This window comes from Physella acuta, unplaced genomic scaffold (assembly GCF_028476545.2).
Source record: "Physella acuta isolate Inbredline_101_S28 unplaced genomic scaffold, ASM2847654v3 ptg000521l, whole genome shotgun sequence".
NCBI lineage: Eukaryota > Metazoa > Mollusca > Gastropoda > Physidae > Physella > Physella acuta.
Genome location: NW_026732040.1, coordinates 360,004 through 369,982, shown reverse-complemented (window position 1 = coordinate 369,982; position 9,979 = coordinate 360,004). Strand labels below are relative to the sequence as shown.

Here is a 9,979-nt window from a genome sequence, read left to right as displayed (position 1 = left end):
GCAATCCAAAAGTAAACCAAACTAGTACTGAAATTTTTTTTTACTATTCTAGTTACAAGTTTAAAAACGATAAAATTGTTTGAATGAGATTAGCGGATGAATCAATGACAACCAGCTGTTTCTGTGTACTTAACACATAGCTCATACTACACGTATGTGGGGAGTGTTAAGGTTTTAGTTTTACTTTATCATATAACATCTACATAAAACAAAATCTGAGTTTTAAAAAAAGCAATATAGAGGATTATCCTTAAATTTACTTTAAATATTCAACAACAAATTCGATTAAAGTTCAGGTTTAAATCTGCATTTTATTTTGGTAAATTTTCAACTAAATCAAATGAACAATTTTTGTATACGGTATTAGTGTACAAACGAAATTTAAGAATATAGATAACAAACTGAATACAAGCCTCCATAGCTCAGTGGCTAGAGCACTGGTCTTGTAAACCAGGGGTCGTGAGTTCAATCCTCACTGGGGGCTGTATTTTGTTTCCTTTTTGTTTCTCCTACGAATCTGATATTTAAATGTTGATCGTTAATCACATACTCTCGCTAAAGTACAATCTAACAATTCCTTGTAAATAGCGCGTTTAATACAAATAAAAAAATAAAATACTTAAAAAAAACTTTTAAAAAAACCACGTTTTTCTTGTGGACTAAAAAGTAGAAAATAACTATTTACATACATTTGATGACAAAAAACGTGGGTACGTTCACCATCAAATTTCCCGACCCATCTGCCCGACCCACGTCTTTTGTCATCAAATGTATGTAAATAGTTATTTTCTACTTTTTAGTCCACAAGAAAAACGTGGTTTTTTAAAAAGTTTTTTTAAGTATTTTATTTTCTCCTTTTTAGTCCGTTGCTACACATGAAAAACGTGGTTTTTAAAAAAAAGTTTTTTATATAGTTTATTTTCTACTTTATCCAATGACTTGATTAAGTATGACTTGACTAAGTGTTTATAAATACACGGACTAAAAATCTTGAGCGACCAGGATTCGAACCTGGGTTGTCGCGGCCACAACGCGAAGTACTAACCACTATACGATCACGGCCAGCGCGCTCACATCGATTGGGGCCGAAGTAACTGTGTCAATAGGCCTTCAGTCTTGTCGGTATCTTTAGAAATCATGTCCTCAATTTTATGGTCCTTAGGGCGTAATTAAATTAAGCTAATTACGGTCTCTAATTGCTAGTTTTTATGATTGCATCTGAAATTGTTAGGCGAAAGTAGCCTGCATGCCAAATTTCAGATCTATAGAGCAATCAGAAGTGGGCTAATTTTCGATGTCAATTTTAACAACAAACACATCCACAAACGCGAAGCTGAGTTAATAAAAACGTGTTAATAATAAAATGCTATGCGTTGCATGCATTATATCGTATAGGTAATAAATTGGGTTCTATTAAATTTAAATAGGCCTATTGTTATAATTTTTTTTCATTAATGGCGAACTTTCTTTTCTTTCGCAATCGCCAGTTAATCAACGAAAGAACATACATAAAATATTGTACATTATTAAAACACAATAAAGGGCTCAATATCAAATGATGTATTCATTTTAATGGTAGACTGATACAAAAAAGGATACATATTGATGAAAGTGGAGTGAATACAATTAATTAATTAATACGAAGTGACTACTCGGAAAAAAGATTTTTCGGCAGAAGACTACGAAACACAATAGTTCTGCGCAGTGGCCTTAATAGCTGCGCGAGGGTTCGGGTTAGGGTTAGGGACAGGGTTAGGGCACTGCGGTTTGTTTGTAAACACACGCATGCGCAGTACCATCGAAAACATCGCCGTGAAAGAAGGCGGTGGTTTCTCTCCATTGCGCCTTGCATATCTTTTTTCCGGCTAGAATCGGCGTTATATTATGCGCTTTACACAGCACTGATCCTGGCCACCCAACGGGATTATTTCATTGCGGCCCAATAGGATTTTTCCCAGTGTTCCAACGTCTCAGATAGTTCCGCCCCTGAATCTATTAAGAAATTTTACTACGTTTATAAAATGCAATGGCGTAGCGAGGTCGGGTGTCACCCGTTGTAATCCCCCAGAGGCGTAGCGACGCTTCCCGGGTACAAACTTTCAATTTTCGATTTGCACCCCCCCCCCCCATCAAACTCTCAATTTGCTACCCCCCCCCCCCTCAAACTTTCGATTTGCACCTCTTAAAACACTATTTAACACTCGAATTAATCACTTAATTAAGTGGAATTATCATTTTTCTCTTTATATTCTGCTATTTTTAGGATTATGACGTAGTGGTTTATTTTCGTTAGCAGCACCAAACTAGCGGTTGTGGCGTCACTCGAAAACTTTTAGCGATTGATAATTGCTACAAAGTTCAACATAAATTAATTAAGTAACCATATCCTTTTAATTAATTGTAAGTTATAGTGCACGATTGTCCCTTTTAAATTTCTTTTTTGCCTCAGACATGTAATGGACAGCGTCAGTTTACCTTGCCATGTTCGCTTTAGTATTACAGTTTTAGTATTACAGTTTTCATCATCGGCTTGTGAGGACTGATACAGGTTTACAACAGTAATGCTTCTTTCTTACATGTACCCTACTTAAATTAATTTAAGATGGTTTGCTTATAAATAGATCTAATACAAAACGTCAAATTACAATCTTATTTTTAAACCTGAAAATGCAAATGTGTAATTCAAAGGTGATTCAATGGATTTTTTTTCATAGTCGTTGTGGGTTGAGGGGGTTTGAGCTTTTAAGTAGAGCTGAAATAAATGTTTTAATTATTATAAGCAGCTGGTATGTTTTGTCGAGTACAATGAGACACAACAGATCAAACATTCTTCCTTTTTAAACATCCGTATCTATAGCAGTCCCACATCTTCCTTTTTTTTTTTTTTTTTTTTTTTAAATAATTTTCCCTCCACACAGTTTACTCCACTCGAGCAAGGAGCTCACTGTGCGGATAGGTCGCATTTTTATTACATGAAATAGCATACAATGTACAATCAGTTTCACGTCTTGATTCTTCCTTTTTATAAAGTATGATTTGTCCCTTTAAAAACGGGATAACATTTTTTTTGCAGATTAATGAATGAGAGTGACTATTGATTTAAGATGCTATTGAAAAATATATAACCAATTAAAAATAATAATAGTAACGTTGTTATTATCGGAACTAAATTAAGATAAAATTAACAACTATTTCAAAATAAATCAATTATCTATAATGTTGATTAAGACAAAATTGATGTAAATTTTTTTTGTGTAAAGAGAGTGACAATTGGTTTCTTTGTAATTTACTATTTTTTTACAAGTTTTTTTTTTGTAAAAGTAGCAAATTGTAAGCCGATACTCTCCCCTTTAATAACAAACAAAATATTAAAAGGGAGGTAAAATATTGTATCACGGCGCCTGCCTTATACCAATGTGTTTACATGTGTAACCGAGGGTGTGTTGTTGTAATTTATTTATGATTCTTGGTTGCTTGTGTGTGTTTCTTGTTTCCATCCTGCCGACGACGCCAAATGTGACAGACGTGTGACGTACCTTGATAGGTTGCGTTGTACCCCTTCTCGCAGCACCTAGATGCGACAGAGGTGTCTTACCACCTGTCGTGTAGGTATTTGTCCACGACTTAGGAATTCTAACGCTAGGCTGTGGACACCTGATTCGGCATTGACACATCCGATTTGTCTAAAGGATCACACTCTGACTGCAGGTTCGAGATTACAACACTTTATTTCTTGATGAATAATCAGTTCCAAGAATGACATGAAAATCAACAGACCTCCAATGTCACTAGTCCGCACACTGAATCCAGAGTTTCTTCCCCCCCCCCCCCCTCCCGAAAAAATTCTACCGTCCCCCCCCCCCCCCCCCCAACTAAATGAAATTTATATAATTTATATAGAAATACATACTTTTAACAGTGTCCCCCCCCCCACCGAAGAAAGTCTACCGACCCCCCCCCCCCCAATTTCAAGTGCCCCCCCCCCCCCCCGGAGAAAAAAGTCTGGAAGAAACACTGACTGTATCACTCCGTATCTCACGTTCTACTGACACTGTTCTCTGCGAGTGCTGCACTCAAGGTACTCTATGAGCGAGCTGGTCACAATCCCCAATCAAACACGTCGTCTCTTAGTTGCACCTATGGCCACCACATCATAGATAGATAAACCACGTGTTTACCAACTAGTATTCTATTTACACACAAGGAAAAGAAACTAGTTTAACAATGTGTATGGCAAAAAGTAAGGTATTAATATTGAAAGTGGAATAAACATCAAAATCATGAAAGGATTAAAAGGGTGAATACATGTATAGTTATAAAGATTGCAGCCTGTAAAGGTAGATATTACAATGGGGTTTATTTTCCTCTTGTAATAAAATACTTAAAAAAAACTTTTTAAAAAACCACGTTTTTCTTGTGGACTAAAAAGTAGAAAATAACTATTTACATACATTTGATGACAAAAAACGTGGGTCGGGCAGATGGGTCGGGAAATTTGATGGTGAACGTACCCACGTTTTTTTTCATCAAATGTATGTAAATAGTTATTTTCTACTTTTTAGTCCACAAAAAAACGTGGTTTTTTAAAAAGTTTTTTTTAAGTATTTTATTTTCTCCTTTTTAGTCCGTTGCTACACATGAAAAACGTGGTTTTTAAAAAAGTGTTTATAAATACACGGACTAAAAATCTTGAGCGACCAGGATTCGAACCTGGGTTGTCGAGGCCACAACGCGAAATACTAACCACTATACGATCACGGCCAGCGCGCTCACATCGATTGGGGCCGAAGTAACTGTGTCAATAGGCTTTAAGTCTTGTCGGTATCTTTAGAAATCATGTCCTCAATTTTATGGTCCTTGAGGCGTAATTAAATTAAGCTAATTACGGTCACTAATTGCTAGTTTTTATGATTGCATCTGAAATTGTTAGGCGAAAGTAGCATGCATGCCAAATTTCAGGTCTCTAGAGCAATCAGAAGTGGGCTAATTTTCGATGTCAATTTTAACAACAAACATCCAAACAACCAAACAAACAAACAAACGCGAAGCTGAGTTAAGAAAAACGTTTTAAAAGGATTTCAGTAATGCATAATTTGTCAGTTGAATACAATGTGTTGAAATATGTTTTGTTGATATTATAAATACAATGTTAGTAACCATCAAACTAGAAATCTAGTTAAAGTAGGTTGGAGCAGGGGTCGATCTTTTTCCCGGTTCTGTATCTTTTTGTAAACAAGAAGTGATTCGAATTTTAGATACTCGTTTGATAAGGGGCTATAACCGATTTTATCATGGGACGGTGAATATATAAGCAGTTATTTCTCTTTTATTGTTCACGATGTTTTTTCCCCCTCCATGATGGTAGCTTTGAAAGAGATGATTTATATCAGTGTGGGGATGGGGGTGTTTGATACGTAGGTTTATTATTTTGTAAAATGGAAAGGATGTGGGAAACGGGTTTAAATTGCCTTTTACTTGTCATAAGAGTTTACAGTAATACATATTTAATGGTCTAATACAATTTATCCAAATAAGTTTTGGTTCTATCATAAATACAGACATAAATATAATAATAAATCGGCAAATAAATACAATAATACAAAAAGAGTTTGGTTTTCTAAGTTGAAGTCTTGTTTTCATTTGCAGGGGAAATAATGTAACCCTCATTCTAGCTCTAACCCTAGCCATAGGTCACTGCGCATGCGCAGAACTATCTTTTGCCGAAAAATCTTATTCCGAGTAGACACTTCGTTATTTTTTTCAAATTCTAGATTGTAACTGATAACAGAAAAATCACGAGTTCGGATTCCGTGTATGACTAGGTAGGTCGGAGTCTACTCAGCTCTGTCTGTTGGGTACCTGAATTTTGCTAGACAACGTCAACGTAAAGACGGATCATTACAGAGCTGGTTAAATTATTCCTTCAACAGCTGAGATCAAAGAGACAGATGAGCTCTACTACATTACCCACATAGACAGTCAGGTCCCATAGCTTGGTAGAAACACGGATATGAGCTAATAAATATCAACAAAAATAATTCGTCCACCTAACTGCCTTCTTATTGAAAAACTGATTGCTTACTTACAAACGCTCTAAGCATTAAGTCTAAGAAACATTTGTTCAGTTTAAAAAAATAAATAATTGTTTAATTTTAAGACGCCTATGCATTCAATCTAAACAAACTTTGTTGATTTGAGATCGATAATATTTAAAACAATGTTTCATTTTTTTGTAAAATGTTCATCTTTTTTTAGCGCAATTTCCTTTCTGGAGAATTGCGTTTATTAACCCGTCATTTCTGGATGGATGGATGGATGGATGAATGTATGGATGTGTGTCCGCAGCTTTAAGTCGTATCTCCTCCTCAACGAAGCAATATCGATGACTAGTTACAAAAACAATTATGTTAAGCAAGTTACGAGGATGAACATAGGCCATAAAAGATCCGGGTTTCTTTCATGGATTTCCCAGAAAAGCCAAAAAACCTCGAAAAAAATGCAGTTTTCGGCCCATATCTCGGCAACCAGACCACTTAGCGACTTGAAACATGTACCAATCGATTCCTGCCATAATTTAGAACAATATTGCCGAAGAAAGATTTCAAAAATATCCTTTCGTTTGGTCACAAAAATTTTTTTGAATTAATTAAAATTTGGACCGAATTAGTAGGCATTTTATGCAGCCACACCACACGCGTCATCACGTTCAATAGCTGCGCCATCACGTTCAATGGCTGCGACATCACGATCGGTAGCTAGGCGCGCAATGGTTTTTAGTCATGTTACTCTATTGTAAATAAAACATGTAAAATACTGAAATTTTTTTTATAAAAAACGTTTTAATAACTAACCAATGGTTTTACTAACCCTGCTCTTGATTTACGCTACGACAGAGCTATTTTTAGATAACATAAGAAAATTGCGCTAAAATTGTCACTAGACTTTTTTTAATTACTTGTTTTAATCAGCGGATAATACAAGTAGGTTTGGCCTCTAGAAAAAGAGTTACTCCGCCTCATGTAAATATGAAGAAAATACATGTAAGGGACAAAACTTATTGCAGTGTTTACCATAACTAATAAATAAGTATTTAATTATATACTCTATTCAAATATCTTTCTTAAAAAGCATATTTTGACAATAAAAATGTTGTTATTAATTAATATTAATTAATTATTAATTTAATTTTTAAACTTTTGCGTAAATAATAAAAAAAATAATGGTTACATTATACTGTAAGAAACACTAGCTTTATTTTAATATATACTGTATATAAATAAAATTGCTCGATTGTAATCCGTTCACAAGATCTGATAATAGTAATTATTTCTGGCTTCCGCTTAAGCGAATATTAAAAATATAAATTCTGTTTACTTGTAGTTTTTTTGGATTGTTCTTATTAAAATAACACAACCATCCTCTACCTGCACTAAGACCTCCATGTAGTTGCTATCTTAATCTCTAATTGTATTGTCACTATCACAGATGAACACATTTCTACAGGCAACATGACCGTGTTTGCTTATATAACATAGGGAGCAAATTGTCCACCTTCCATTGAGCTGGGTGAGGAGGGTGTGTGTATCACCCTCTATGTCAACCACTGAGCTGGGTGAGGAGGGTGTGTGTATCACCCTCTATGTCAACCATTGAGGAGGGTGTGCGTATCACCCTCTATGTCAAACATTGAGGAGGGTGTGTGTATCACCCTCTATGTCAACCATTGAGGAGGGTGTGTGTATCACCCTCTATGTCAACCATTGAGGAGGGTGTGTGTATCACCCTCTATGTCAACCATTAAGTAGGGTGTGTGTATCACCCTCTATGTCAACCATTGAGCTTGGTGAGGAGGGTGTGTGTATCACCCTCTAAGTCAACCATTGAGGAGGGTGTGTGTATCACCCTCTATGTCAACCATCAGGATGGATTTGTGTATCACCCTCTATGTCAACCATTGAGCTGGGTGAGGAGGGTGTGTGTATCACCCTCTATGTCAACAATTGAGGAGGGTGTGTGTATCACCCTCTATGTCAAGCATTGTGGAGGGTGTGTGTATCACCCTCTATGTCAAGCATTGTGGAGGGTGTATGTATCACCCTCTATGCCAACCACCAAGTTGTGTGGACGGAAGACCAACAATCCAATGTCCAGTTGTCCCCTTTGTTAACCTTCAAAACGGCGAGGGCTTGTTCTGGTTGGCCTACAGAAAATATTATTTCCACTAATATGTTTTTGTTCAAGTGTCGCCTGTGTCCACTGTGTTAGCGTTAGAAAGTTGTATGATGGTACATAAAGCGCTCAATTCATTTCAAAGACAACGCCAAAATGTACGCAAAATGTACGCACAAGAACACAATAATTGAAAGATCTGAATCACGGTTGTCACATCAATTTTCATCTTCTTATCATATTTTTGTGTTCTTTGTTATAATAAAAATTATTTTTATAGTTATTTCTTCTTACCGGAAATATATGAAGAATTTTATTTAAAGAATAATACAGTCTGAGGAAAAAAAGTATTTAAAAGTGTAATATCTTATCTTTTTTTTTTACTTTCTCGTATATACGAAGTATACAGAAAGTCTTGTAATCGTGCAAAAAAAAAAATCGAGATTTTTACAAATATCGACGTTTTACAGCTCACTGATACGGAAAAACATAATTTTGCAATCTTGTCCGTATGTCTGTGTGTCTGTGTGTGTGTGTGTCTGTGTGTAAACACGATAACTTGAATACCGTTACAGCTAGGTTGATGAAATTTCATATATAAGTATTATATCAAACTCGTAGATCCGTATCAACTTTTGAGCGATTTCCGACAACCGGAAAAGGTACTTTTTCTACTTTGAATTTTTCAAAAGCCTATAATTTGAGTACTATTTCAGATAGATAAATGAAATTTCACATGTCAGTAAAAGATCTAATTCTCTACTTTCTTTAAAATTTTGTGTAAATTCCGTTTGACCGTAAGTACTAATTTACGCTATTTCCGATTTCTCAAAAAACGCATGTAAATTTATTAAGTACTAATAATATTGCGCACTATTATGCACATTTTGTTTTGGCGTTCGCTTGTTGCGCAATTCTTTTTTCTATGAGATTCTATTCTATTTTTAAAAGTTTAAGTAATTAAAAACCATGTCTATATTGAAAGTTATATTCGAGAAAGTTTAGGGGAGATCACTCCCGGTTTTTTTTAAAATGTGTTTTTCATTTTTACAAACATAACAATAGAAATAATAAAACAATGATTAAATCATAAAAATAGTAAAATATTCACATCGGAATCATAACCTTTATTCTATTTCCTTCATTGCCCGATTACTATATAGGTATTAATTTTGTAAACATAGATGCCATCATTACCCGGAGTGTTGCCTGAATAAAACACTGTTCTATACTGACACCATGGCCATTACATTCTGTTGACGTGCTACCATCAGTTGTTTGAGTTTTGGAGTTTTCTCTCTCAAATGAGTGGCTGTCTCAAGCTATGGAACCTTATCTCGGAATTTTTAGGATTAACATCATTGAGCTTTATCGCACACCGAATTTATTACCATCAGCCGTCAATAAACCTTCCAAGATAATATTTGAGAATTTGTCAACAGTTGTTGTACCCTTTTTAAGAGGTCAAAAAATAAAATTTAAAATGAATAGAAAAAGTGATGTTGCGTCATAGCTTCAATCTGTAGAGAACAATGTAAATAAAAGTCTCATTTGTCTACTTTCTAGTAAATGAAATGATTAAAATAATTAATACTCAACAAAATTATTAAAAATGTTCGAACAAAAAAAAACCCCACATATCGCATGCTGTATGCGGTTCATTCATCTATTTTAATTTTTTTATCTTGTAGTTTGTTTTATGAAGGGGAAGAAAATAGGCATGCACTACAGTCCAATCAAACAACTGGAGTTTGATAACACAAAACTGTACTTTCCTTCCATTACCGATTGTCCAACAACATATTTGTTG

At 35.0% G+C, this 9,979-nt stretch overlaps 1 non-coding gene across 1 annotated transcript; it reads left to right on the top strand.

Moving 5' to 3' along the window:
* The first annotated feature begins 411 nt into the window (after positions 1-411).
* Trnat-ugu (transfer RNA threonine (anticodon UGU)) lies at positions 412-484 on the top strand. Its single transcript has one exon. It is a non-coding gene; the product is annotated as a tRNA-Thr (tRNA).
* The last annotated feature ends 9,495 nt before the right edge of the window (positions 485-9,979 follow it).